General features: G+C 36.1%; 2 pseudogenes; one reads left to right on the top strand and one right to left on the bottom strand.

Moving 5' to 3' along the window:
* Positions 1 to 661: 661 nt before the first annotated feature.
* LOC107813455 (histidine kinase CKI1-like) lies at positions 662 to 11483 on the top strand (annotated as a pseudogene).
* Positions 11484 to 12219: 736 nt separating this feature from the next.
* LOC107813465 (magnesium-chelatase subunit ChlH, chloroplastic-like) lies at positions 12220 to 12933 on the bottom strand (annotated as a pseudogene).
* Between the last annotated feature and the right edge of the window lie 575 nt (positions 12934 to 13508).

Genomic DNA, 13508 nt, shown 5'->3' on the forward strand with positions numbered 1-13508 from the left:
TTCTCCTTTCCTTTGTTTCTTCTTGGATGATTTTGCGTGGGACCAACAAATCACTCTGCATTTGTAAAAAAAGGAAAGGATATATTTGACATTTAATGAATCACATCTTTGGTTTTATTTTAATTTTATTTTTTTGGTCCTCTCGCCACCAGTTTTGCCAACTATAAGCTGCATTTCCTTTTTCTATTTGAATCATATTATAAAAAAACCCGAAATTCTCAATATTTGAGCAATTCATTCCTGCACCATTGTTATGCACTATATAAAATATGTCAAATTTGATAGTTTTAATTTCATTTGAGAAGTCAATTTATTTTCTTCTTAAAGATGCTATTGCGAGAAATAATTAAAGTCATGTACTCTCTGAACAATTTAATTTTTTGTTTCAAAATGATTAAAAGGCTCACACTTCATAACGGGTGAGACACTTGGATTTAAGAAACAACAAAAAGGGAGCTGGCTATTTTAATGACGTGGCACCATTTCTACCATTTAAAAAGTTATGCATGGGAGTACAGAGGAACTACTAACCTGTGTCAAAGGAACCAGGTTCCTTGACAGAGTTTGAAAATGTAAGCCTCATCCTTTGACCAATCGTGCAATACATTAGCTACTTGTGTGCTCTGTAATCATCATGCGTGTCTACTTGTAACATCAAGTGATGAAGCTAAGCTCATTTAAAGTGCCAAGGCCTGTTTGTTTCTGCTTAGTTCTGGTAAATTTTCTAGTGCTAAAATATTTAATGGTCAGTTTAATATTTAACAAAAACAAATCTAATTAGCTGACAAATGTGTTGTGCTTGGATACTTATCTAATGCAGTCATTCGTAATGCTATTGGTACATGTTGTATTGATAGCATTTTGGATCAATAGGGTAAAAAGAGTTGAAGGCGATATTAAGGTACCGTCTTTCATCTATCTTTTTATATCGTTATTGAATAGAATTTAAATTGGTCTCAATTCTGGTGAAATTCAAAATAGTCAGATTTACAAGTGGTAATTGAAAAATAGTCACAGTTTTAAAAGTAATCGAAATTTAGCTACTTTTCATGTAAAGATAAATTATCTTAACGAAAACACTGTTCAAAATTCGAAAAATATTCCAGCATAATATACTGGAGTTCTATTATACTAGACTTCCAGTATAATATACTGGACTTTCAGCATAATATACTGGAGTTCCAGTATAATATACTGGTCCAGGATAATATGCTGGAAGTTCATACTTCATACATAGGTGCTCCAATCTCCAGTATATTATGCTGGAACTTTCCGTGTTGCAGCAAAATAGCGACTATTTTTCAATGACTTTGCAAACGCTGACTATTTTTCAATTACTAGTCCGAAAACTGACTAGCCCGTACTATTTTCACATTCAATTCACATACATATTTAATTTGCACTCTACCCTCAACCCCCACCCCAAAAAAGGAGTAAAATAAAAGAATAAAAGAGAAAAAAAGGTTCTATTCAGTTCTAATATTTTGAGGATGGTTCTTTAGCTAGAAAGTTATTGCATGAAAAAATTTCAGATGTTTCAAACAATTACTAAATGTGTCGTAAAATAATTGGATGCTAATTAAACGAAAGTAGATATGACATTCGTGTGTGGTTTAATAAACTTTAAGTCTAATTTTTCGTAGATATGAAAATCTTGTTCCCTTATGGCCTATGAGTCATAGGGTATGGATTTAAAGGAGTTTAAATGGTGCGACATGAGATAATGAGGATTTTGTAGATTTCAACTAGATTGGACTGAGACATGATATATTGTTGTCTATTTGGATCATAGAGGACAAACCGGTTAAGAATGATAGGGAAATTTGAAAATATTGGTAACACTAATAGTTATATACGCTGCCCGTGTAAAGAAAATTTACACTAAAAGTGTATTTCAACATGTTATAACAAGTAAACTGTAATTAATAGTTAAAAAAAATATAATATGTCAGTGCATTGAAGTCAAACTTTTTAAAATAAATGTATATGGTTTAATTCCAGGTGTATATGTCAGCCAATGTTCAAGATCACCTCCAAAGCCATTTTCACAAGAACATTAAAGTTGGATTCATGCTAATCATCTTAATGATGATTGCATTGGCTGTGTCCATATATTCACTTTTGTGGGACTAACGATAAGAGCAGCAACAAGGGAAATGTATTTGTGTGCTGCATTAATAAAGCAAATGGAAGCAACTCAACAAGCAGAAAGGAAGAGTATGAACAAAAGCACTGCATTTGCTCTTGCAAATCATGATGTTAGAGCTTCTCTTGCTGGTCTAAATGGATTAATTGATGTTAGGATCGGGTTACTGGGTAGTGCGGAATTTAGCCAAACAACGTTATAATGACAATAACAAAGACAATGCAAGTTGATAATAACGGCAATTAAAGAAGATAAAGAAGACACAAATTTAACGTGGTTCGGTCAAGGTGACCTACGTCCACAAGTGGAGATGAGCAATTTTACTATACCAACAAGAGTACAAAAGAGAGTACAAAATTAGAGTAAATACTCTAATTAATCCCAAATACCCCAAGAGAATAACCTCACAAGATCACTCCAAAGAAAGGGTTCACACAAGTGTTTCCCAACACTCACTCTCTTACAAAATACTCTATAATGAAATAAAGGAGGAGAAAGAAAGACAAGAGTGAAAAAGCTCTTGAATTGGTGTGTTTGCAAATGAGGAGAAGCTCCTCTATTTATAACAAGAAATCCTTGGCCTAATAATGGATATTATGTCATGGCAAATGTCATGATCCACAAATTTTGTTATAATGGATATTATGTCATGGTAAATGTCATGAAAATTTAGTCATATTACAAATCTCCACCTTGGCATAATTTCGACTTATATATAGTAAATTTGCTCCACCTTCTCCGCAAAAAACCCAATGGGCAAAATCATTCTTCATAAATATCAATCAAGTTCAGGCAAAGCTTGAACTTGGACACTGGAAGAGGTTTTGTGAACATGTCAGCAGGATTGTCTCTAGTGTTGATCTTCTTAACAGAGACTTTTCCTTCAGCAATAGTTTCTCGGATGAAATGATACTTTATATCAATGTGCTTCGTCCTCTCATGATACATTTGATCTTTAGTCAAGCGAATGGCACTTTGCCTATCACAGAAAATGGTAATACTATATTGGTGTAAACTGAGTTTCACAAATAGACCCTTCAACTATAAAGCTTCTTTGATCGCCTCGGTCACTGCCATATATTCTACTTCGGTAGTAGATAATGCTACTACATGTTGTAATATAGCTTTCCAACTAATAGCGCAACCACCGATGCAAAATACATAGCCTGTCAGTGATCTTCTTTTGTCAAGATCACCTGCAAAATCTGAGTCTATAAAACCAACCAAAGTGTTAGTATTTCTCCCAAACTCCAAACATGTGTTTGAAGTACCTCGCAAGTATCTGAGAATCCATTTCACAGTATGCCAATGTGCTTTACCAGGGCAAGCCATATACCGGCTTACCACGCTCACTGCTTGTGAAATGTCTGGACGTGTACAAACCATTGCATACATAATATTGCCGACTGCACTGGAATAAGGAACTTGTGCCATGTACCTCTCTTCTTCCTCTGACTGCGGAGACTGAGCAGCTGATAACTTAAAATGAGCAGCAAGAGGGGTACTAATTGGTTTAGCATCTTTCATGCCAAATCTCTCCAAGACTTTCTCCAAGTACTTCTTCTGGGTCAGAAATAGCCTGTTGGCTTTTCGATTTATTTTGATCTCCATGCCAAGGATTTTCTTAGCTGCTCCCAAATCTTTCATCTCAAATTCACTTTTCAGCTGACTTTTCAAATTGTGAATTTCTGTTAAATCCTTAGCAGCAATGAGCATGTCATCAACATATAATAATAGATACATAAATGAACCATCATTTAACTTCCGGAAGTAAACACGACTATCGTACATGCTCCTCGAATAACCATGACCCAACATAAAGGAATCAAACATTTTATACCATTGTCTTGGAGACTGCTTTAATCCGTACAAGGATTTCTTCAACAAGCAAACATGATCTTCTTTTCCTTCAATTTCAAATCCTTCGGGTTAATGCATGTATATTTATTCCTCAAGTTCGCCATGTAAGAAAGTTGTCTTAATATCAAGTTGTTCTAATTCCAAATCATACATGGCAACGAAGGAAAGCAAGACACAAATAGAGCTATGTTTAACAACAGGTGAGAAAATATCATTAAAATCAACTCCTTGTATCTGACTATAGCCCTTTGTAACTAATCGTGCTTTATACCTCGCATCTTCAACCCCTGGAATGCTATCTTTTTTCTTGAAGACCCATTTGCAACCAACAATTCTTTTTCCTGATGGCGGCTTCACAAGAGACTAAGTACCATTCTTGTGGAGTGACTCAATTTCTTCATTCATTACAATCAACCACTTGGATGAGTCAGTACCAGAAACTGCTTCTGAATATTTTGATGGTTCTCCAATTTCTTCAGTTTCCTGTGCAACTGAAAAAGTAAATGCAACATAATCTCCAAATCTTAATGGTTGTTTACCTTTTCTTCTTGGTCTATGTTTGGCTATAGAATACTCCTCTTCTTTTGGTTCAACTTCAGGAATTTCAGCTTCTGTCTCAACTTCAGGAGTTTCAACTGTATTTTGCTCCAAAGTTGATAAGCTTGGCTCAGAAGGAATGCCAATCTCAATCTCCACATGGTTCTGTGTACTCTTTCCTTTATTTGTATTACAAGAACTATAAGACTCTTTTCTAGAATGTAACATAGAGGATTCATTAAAGGTTACATCTCTGCTAATTATAAATTTTGGTGTCGTGGGATCAGGATATCATAGTCGGTATCCTTTCACCCCAGATGCATACCCAAGGAAAATGCACTTTTTAGCCCTTGACTCTAATTTTCTATCATTTACATGCATGTATGCAGGGCAACCAAATATCTTTAAATCGGAATAATTAGCAGGAGTACCTGACCACATTTTCTCTGGAGTCTTAAACTTCAAAGGCGCAGAAGGAGCTCGGTTGACAATATAACAAGTTGTAGAGATAGCTTCTGCCTAAAAAGCGTTTGTCAACCCAGCATTTGAAATCATGCAACGAGCCTTTTCCAAAAGAGTTCTATCCATCCTTTCTGCCATACCATTTTGCTGAGGTGTCATTCTCACAGTACGATATTGAGCAATTCCTTCATTCTTTCAAAATTTGTTGAATTCATCATTACAAAATTTCAAGCCATTATTTGTTCTAAGCCGCTTAACCTGTTTTCCTTTTTGCTTCTCAATCAAAACTTTCCATTGTTTGAAATTTAAGAAAACATCACTTTTATTTTTCAGGAAATAAACCCAAACTTTCCTTGAATAATCATCAATGAAAGTTAACATATACATGGCACCACCTTTTGATGGGGTACGTGAAGGACCCACAGATCTGAATGAATGTAATTCAAAGTACCTTTTGTTCTATGAATCGCTGGAGATTTGAAGCTGACTCTTTTCTGCTTTCCGAACACACAATGTTCACAGAACTCCATATTTCCGGTACTTTGGCCACATAAGAGACCTCTTTTGCTGAGGATGGAAAGACCTTTTTTCACTCATATGTCCCAATCGCATATGCCACAATTTGGTGATGTCAGAATCTGATTTATCTGATATTGAAACTGCAACAGCACCTGTAACAGTAGATCCCAAAAGAGTATACAACGTACCAGATCTGCGTGCTTTCATGATCACAAGAGCACCATGAGAAATTTTCAGAACTTCACTTTCACCTGTGTACTTGCACCCAAGAGATTCTAGAGTACCCAAAGAGATGAGATTTTTCTTCAAGTGAGGAACATGTCTAACATCGGTAAGAGTTCTCACTACACCATCGTGCATTTTGATTCGGACTGTACCTTTTTCAATAACTTTACAGGCAGCATTGTTACCCATCAAGACAACTCCACCTCCAATAGATTCATATATGGTAAATAAATCCCGACTGGGACACATATGATAAGAACAACCCGAATCTAAAATCCACTCATTGTTAGATTTGAAACTATTATTAGTTGCTAAAAAAATAGTTCTCTCAGTCTCATCAACAGCTACACTTGCTTCGGCAGTGTCAGTATTTTTGTGCTCATTTTTCTTTTCTGTATGCTTTTCTTTTTTTTTCAATTTAAAGCATTCAGAAATAATGTGACCTTTCTTATGACAATATTTGCACATGACATTTCTGTATCTGGATTTTGACCTTGATTTAGGTTTCTCACTGCTTGAATCTTTCTTATTGGATCTACCTCTTATGAATAAGTCTTCCCCTTGGTTCCCACTAGTTTCCCCAGTAATATCTCTATTCTATTTGTTCTTTTGATTTCAAAATAGATTTGATATCTTTATAAGAGATATTATCCTTTCCATAAAGCATAGTATCTCTTATATGTTTAAACGACTGGGGTAAGGAAACAAGCAATAACACAGCTTGATCCTCATCTTTGATTTCAGCATCTATGTTACTTAAATCCATAAGAAGAGAATCAAAAGTATCAAGATGTGTAAGTATAGAGGTACCTTCAGCCATACGAAAAGTGTAGAGTTTTTGCTTTAGGTAAAGCCTGTTTTCTACTGTTCTTTTTATATATAGGGTTTTAAGCTTTTCCCATATGCCTTTGGTTGAGCTTTTTGCTGCAACTTCACGCAAAACCTCATTTGAAAGATTTAAAATAATACATGCTTTTGCCTTTTTATCTATGACGGGCAAACTCCTCGTCCGTCATTTTATCCAGCATCTTCTCCTTTCCTTGCAGTGCCAAATCTAAGCCATATTGAATTAGGATAACTTCCATCTTTAATTGCCACATTCCGAAGTTTGCACTTCGGTCAAATTTCTCAATATAAGACTTTGTTAGAGTCATTTTGGCTATTTAAACTAACCCGGTTAGATCTGGCTCTGATACCAATTTGTTAGGATCGGGTTACCGGATAGTGCGGAATTTAGCCAAACAACGTTATAGTGACAATAACAAAGACAATGCAAGTTGATACTAACGACAATTAAAGAAGATAAAGAAGACACAAATTTAATGTGGTTCGGTCAAGGTGACCTACGTCCACAAACGTAGATGAGCAATTTTACTATACCAACAAGAGTACAAAAGAGAGTACAAAATTAGAGTAAATACTCTAATTAATCCTAAATACCCCAAGAGAATAACCTCACAAGATCACTCCAAAGAAAGAGTTCACACAAGTGTTTCCCAACACTCACTCTCTTACAAAATATTCTATAATGAAATAAAGGAGGAGAAAGAAAGACAAAAGTGAAAAAACTCTTGAATTGGTGTGTTTGCAAATGAGGAGAAGCTACTCTATTTATAGCAAGAAATCATTGGCCTAATAATGAATATTATGTCATGGCAAATGTCATGATCCATAAATTTTGTTATAATGGATATTATGTCATGGCAAATGTCATGAAAATTTGGCCATATTACAATTGAGATGTGTCTGCTTATGCTTCACCAGAATCGCTAATTGGTGAAGAATTTAAATCATATGGAATCTTGCACAAACGATCTATTAGGTTAGTATATTAAGATCTATCGGATTTAAACTTTTATAAACACTAACCGTCTAAAGAATTTTGTTAGTATCAATGTATTTTAACATATAACAAGTGATCCGTCGCTTGTTTTATACGTTACTAATACCACTTTTATTGGATGGTTTACTTGTCATATGGGGTCTCGCACAAATGATCGTTGAAGTTAGACTTGAGGTTGTTGTAGGAACTCATATAGACTTCAAATCCCGGATCCGTCTCTGGTTCAAGTGTATCTGAAGTAGAAAGTTTTATGTTTAAGTGATTATACTAGTTCTGTGATCTGCATGTTGTGCAGTATATTAGTCCTCATATAGATACACGTTGAACTGCCAGATGATAAAAATGAAGTATTAAACTTTTGCTGCTAGTGTAGTTAAGTTACCATAGATATACTTATTGTGTATGGATATATAAGCGGATTCAAGATTTAGGGTCAGTTTGCTCGGGTAGATATAGTTCAGCTATATTGAATTCTATTATTGATCAAAGCAAGATTGAAGAAGGAAAGAAGCAACTTGAAGAAGAAGAATTCAGCATGCAAGAGCTACTTGAACATATTGTCAATTTCTATTACCCTAACGGAGCAATGAAAAATGTAGATGTGTTACTAGATCCATGTGATGATTCTATCACAAGATTCTCTCGTGTAAAAGGCGATAGGAGAGAATTAAGACGGATCTTGAGTAACTTGTTGCATAATGCAGTTAAATTCACCTCAGAGGGACATGTTTCTCTTCGAGTTTGGGCTCGAAAAACTGGTTTTGATCAAAGCTCCAATCTTGCTGCTCCAAGTACAAATTGTTATGTTGGTTGTATGTCATGCTTTCTTTTACAGAACGATGAAGCAGTTTCTGCAGAATTGCAAGTACTGAACAAAGTCCAGAAAGATCCCAACTGTGTGGAATTTATATTCGAGGTGGATGATACAGGGAAAGGAATTCCAAAAGAGAAACAGAAATCTGTTTTTGAGAATTATATTCAAGTGAATGAGACAGCTCCTAATTATGGACAAGCAGGCACTGGCTTGGGGCTTGGCATTATTCAGTCTTTGGTATGTATCTCTTACCATACAATGTTCAGAATTTAGAGTCACTGTGTTCTGCACTTTATATATGTGACAATTACACACACACTAAAGGTTAAAGAATTTTCCTGTTAATTTCTTGTTTTATCAGTGGTATTGAAGTCTCTTTTTGGTACTCATATTTCTCCAAGAGACTTTCGTTATACTGAAGGGGAGCCTTGACGTAACTGGTAAAGTTGCTGCCATATGACCAGGAGGTCACGTGTTCGAGCCGTGAAAATAACCTCTTGCAAAAATGCAGGGTAAGGCTACGTAAAATAGACCATTATAGTCTGACCCTTCTCCGGACCCTGCGCATAGCGGGAACTTAGTACACCGGGCTACCAGTTTTTTTGGTTTAGACTTTCATTATACTTGAAACATCACCAATATATAACGTCCTTAAATTATGTGTGAACTAACAACAAAGGTATGTATGAAAACACAAGAATTTGTTCAGCTACATGTAAACAAGTGTCTGCTAAAGCAGAAAGCATTGCATTTATAATTTAATGAACTTATTACCTCATATCTCATATTCTTTCTTGCTTTTTAGGTTCGCTTAATGGGAGGTGAAATAGGTATCATCGACAAGGATATTGGCGAAAAGGGCCTTTGCTTTCGATTCAACATTTTCCTTATAGCATGTGAGTCTCAAGTTCAAGAACATCAAGCAATTAATGTCAATGTTTTAAGAGGAGAAGATCCAGAGTCCCATTTAGGAGGCTATATAACTAGTGACTCCTATTATCATTCAACACCAAGTAGTAATAGTATCGCTAGCCATCAGAAACCAGAAAGATCCGATGTCATTCTTTTCATTAGGGAGGAGGAAAGAAGCAAAGTTCTTCATAGATTCATGATGAACATAGGCTTAAGGGCACATGTTGTGAAGCGGCTCGAGCAATTTTCTCCTACTCTCAAGAAGGTGAAAAGGAAATTAATCAACTTTCTGTCATACAACTCATCATCTTCAGGGAAATCAAAGGAAATTCCCCTCAGTGCTTTAGATGGAACACATGATGATCATATCCCATCCTTTCAGAGTAGGGGCGGCGGAGGACTTTATTCTAAGAGTGCACTCATAAGATTCATCTTGATCATAATTGACACAAGTGCTGGACCACTTCGAGAAATAAGTCTTGCTATGGCTGAATTTCGGAAGGACTTCCCCAAGAATGCCTCACTTCGAGTTGTTTAGCTCGATAAACCAGGCATAGATGAGGATAAGCTACCTTCAACAGATATAGTCATGGCAAAACCACTACATGGTTCTTGTTTATATCATATCCTCGGATTTGTACCAGAGTTTGGAGATACAATTTTACCAACCATTACACAAGAAATAAAGGATGAAAGAACTTCAAGAATCAAGATTCAGAATACTCCAATGAAGTCTAGAAGTCCACGCCTAGAAGGAGAAATACAAGATGTTTCTGTTGATGTTAACGGAAGTTCTAGTAATAGATTACCTTTAACAGGAAGGACAATCTTGGTAGTAGAGGATGATGAACTACTACTTAAGATTTGCAGAACCATGGTTTCTCAGCTTGGTGCAAATACTTACACATGTGAAAATGGTGAACAAGCTCTAGCTCATGTTTGCAAAGGCATTAGAGATCAAAGCCAGATAGGACCGTCTACTCCTTCACCACCAGTTGACTATCTCATGGATTGTGAGGTAAGATGTGATTCATATTCATTCTTCTGGTTAAAGACTATGTTGCTCAAATCCTCCAAAAATGTGGTCACACCTGTGTCGGATCCTCCAAATAATGCATAATATTTGGAGGATCAGACAAGGATGCGGTGACACTTTTGGAGGATCCAAGAAACATATATAGGTTGAGAAGGACTTCAGTTGAGGTTAACATTGAAGTTAACATCTTATTGAATGGTTCAAAAGGGCAAATCTTAAATTTTGTATTGAAAAATAAAAGTTGAATTGCTAAGAGCAATAGACTTTGATGTAAGATAAACTTTTAAAGCATTGAGATGTCATTTGCATAAGTTACTATTTTTGGAAGTCCAACTAGCAGAGCTACTCATTTAAAATGTTGATTGCATATGCTACTATTTTTCCGTTCTAAGTTTATTAGCTAGTTACTTTCTTCCCAAAATCTACTATTATATGTTTTTGAACATTGAAAGAAAAAAAGTGTGAGTACCAGAACTAATGAGTTCCCTATTAGTTGCTGAAGCATACTATTGTTCATTTGTAACAAGAAAATAGCTATAGGGATTTATTTTTTTTAAAAAGAGCAGAGATCATTTGACTTCTTCATTATAAAGAGGTAATAGGCAACCATCATAAACCATTCTGTGAATAAGTTGACCTATAATAATTGGTAACTGTTAATAACAAGCAAATCCGGAAACTTGAAAAATAGAGTAGATAACTTATTATAGCATGTTAACTACACTGATAGCGTAAAATCTTTGTACACTGATGTCAAGTCAACAACAACAACCCAGTATAATCCCACTAGTGGGGTCTGGGGAGGGTAGTGTGTACGCAGACCTTACCGCTACCCTGAGGTAGAGAGGTTGTTTTCGATAAACTGACGTCAAGTCATATAACTTATATCATTGTTTGTTTTGTCGTTTGGCAGATGGCAGTGATGGATGGATTTGAAGCAACCAAATGCGTTAGGAAAGAAGAGGCACGTTATGGAATTTGAATTCCCATCATAGCTTTAACAGCGCATACAGCAAAGGAAGAGATAGATAAGATTTTCCAAGTTGGAATGGATTATTACTTACCTAAACCCCTCCGTAGGAATGAGCTTTTGAAAGCCATAGATTATATAGAGCATAGAAAGGTTTAAAATATCTTAAAAAGGCTCTATTTTCTTTTCATTTACTTTGAACACATACCAACACTTTGATATCGACTTTAATTTGTTTTATTGTAACTTAGCTTATGCATCTACATGTTTTCTAATTGGTTACAAGAAGGCTTCAACAATTCTATCAACTACCTTTCTGATTATAAGAAAGGCTTTGACAATTCTCTCATTGGCCTTCAAGTTAACAAAGATTAATGATATCCATTGCCTTCACAGATGCCAGTAGGAATTCATTTATATCAAATAAACACTCAGCAACGTAAACTCCACTATAAGAAGGGGAATGACAAACAAACGATGAAGAAATGAATTCTTATGGCAGTAGAGTCATACCAGAGTAGTCAGGAATTAACTGGAGATGGAGCTCATGTCTTCATATTTATAACATAGACTCTTTTATAACGTTGGAATTTGCTGCCTGAAGTTCTGACTTGATCGTTTTCTTCCTCCAATTGGGTGGATAACCAACATTCTCAAAGCATTTGTCCTTTTGATGCCCAATTTTCTTGCGGTGTTCACACCTTGGTCTATCACTGGTAAAGTTGTTGCCATGTGACCATGAGGTCAGGGGTCCGAGCCGTAGAAACAATATCCTACAGAAATGCAGGGTAAGGCTGCATATAACAGACCATTGTGGTCCGGCCCTTTCACGGACCCCGGACATAGCGAGAGCTTATTGCACCGAGCTGCCATTTTTTGTTCACACCTTGGTCTATCACTGAGTTTTCCATCCTTTTACTACTGCTGTGGTTGACGGAATCCATGGTTCATTTATACCAAAACCAAGAACTGAGGTCAGCTTGTTAGGGACATCAACAACTTGACCCTTGTTGTTAGTTGTACGTTCCACAAATGCTGAAATTGCTCCATGTGACGCCTCAGTTATCTGGCGTAGCAGTTCCACATCTCGTAAAATACCTTGATCATTTCCTATGTAGATATCCTCTATGTTCCTTCCAACTGTCTCTGCTAATATAGATGGAAGGAAAGAAATACCATCTTCAGGACCGTCCAATGCAGCAATGTTAACAAGGGTAGCAACTGCTTCCATTGCTGTTGGGGGCTCACCGATGATGACATGATGTGAAGCCCGCATAGCAGAAGACGAGACTCGATCTCCATAATTTTAGAGTACACTTCACCAGCCATAGGGTCTCTCTCTTTGGCTGATATTTCCTTACCTTCTTCTGACTGTGCATACACGCTACCCTCACCAGACGCCACCTGTGAAATTACACTGGGTTTGTTGTTGTTATTATTGTTGTTCCTTACCTTCTTCTGCAAGCTGGACATCCTTGCCGAGATTGCACTGTCTAGCAGTACTGATGATAGAGTTCACAATCTGAGGGCCGCAACCTATGTCCTTCAGTGATTGGTACGACGAAATGAGCTCACTTAGCTGCTTTAGACCTTTGTAGAGTCCAGCAATTTATGCTGATTAAGATGTTGAAATAGTCATGTCAACAATTTATGGAACTTATGTACACTATTGGAAGCTATCAGAATCCAAGTAATAGCACAAGGGACTGTTATAAAAATCAAGATAATGCTTTTAATCTACAGATCAGTGTTCTACCTATGGTCAAAAGTTAGTTTCCACTTTGTCTAAGAGAGGGGTCTATGCTAATCATATTTGGAATTAGTTGACCATTATATTACCATTTCTACATTAAATCAATCATTAAAAGAACATATAAGCTAGATTAAAGCTATTGGTTAGCATTTCCTTGTGATGTTTGTAATCACCAAAGGTGTACATGCTTCTACAATGTTAACCACACCATTTTAACACTTTTCTCATAGATAACTGGAAGGGAAAAAAATATTTTGAGCCTCCTAAACAGCTCTTCTTTTTTCCAACCCAATATGCAAATGCAAGAAAGAAATAAAGAATGCCATTATTTCTAGACCACTAGAAGAGATTAAATGAAGAGTAATGTAGATCATGAAGAGTGAAGATTGAAAAGTTTTTTTTTCCCCTTAGATGTAGCTCTTTTTGCTTGT

This window comes from Nicotiana tabacum, chromosome 24 (assembly GCF_000715075.1).
Source record: "Nicotiana tabacum cultivar K326 chromosome 24, ASM71507v2, whole genome shotgun sequence".
NCBI classification, from domain to species: Eukaryota; Viridiplantae; Streptophyta; class Magnoliopsida; order Solanales; family Solanaceae; genus Nicotiana; species Nicotiana tabacum.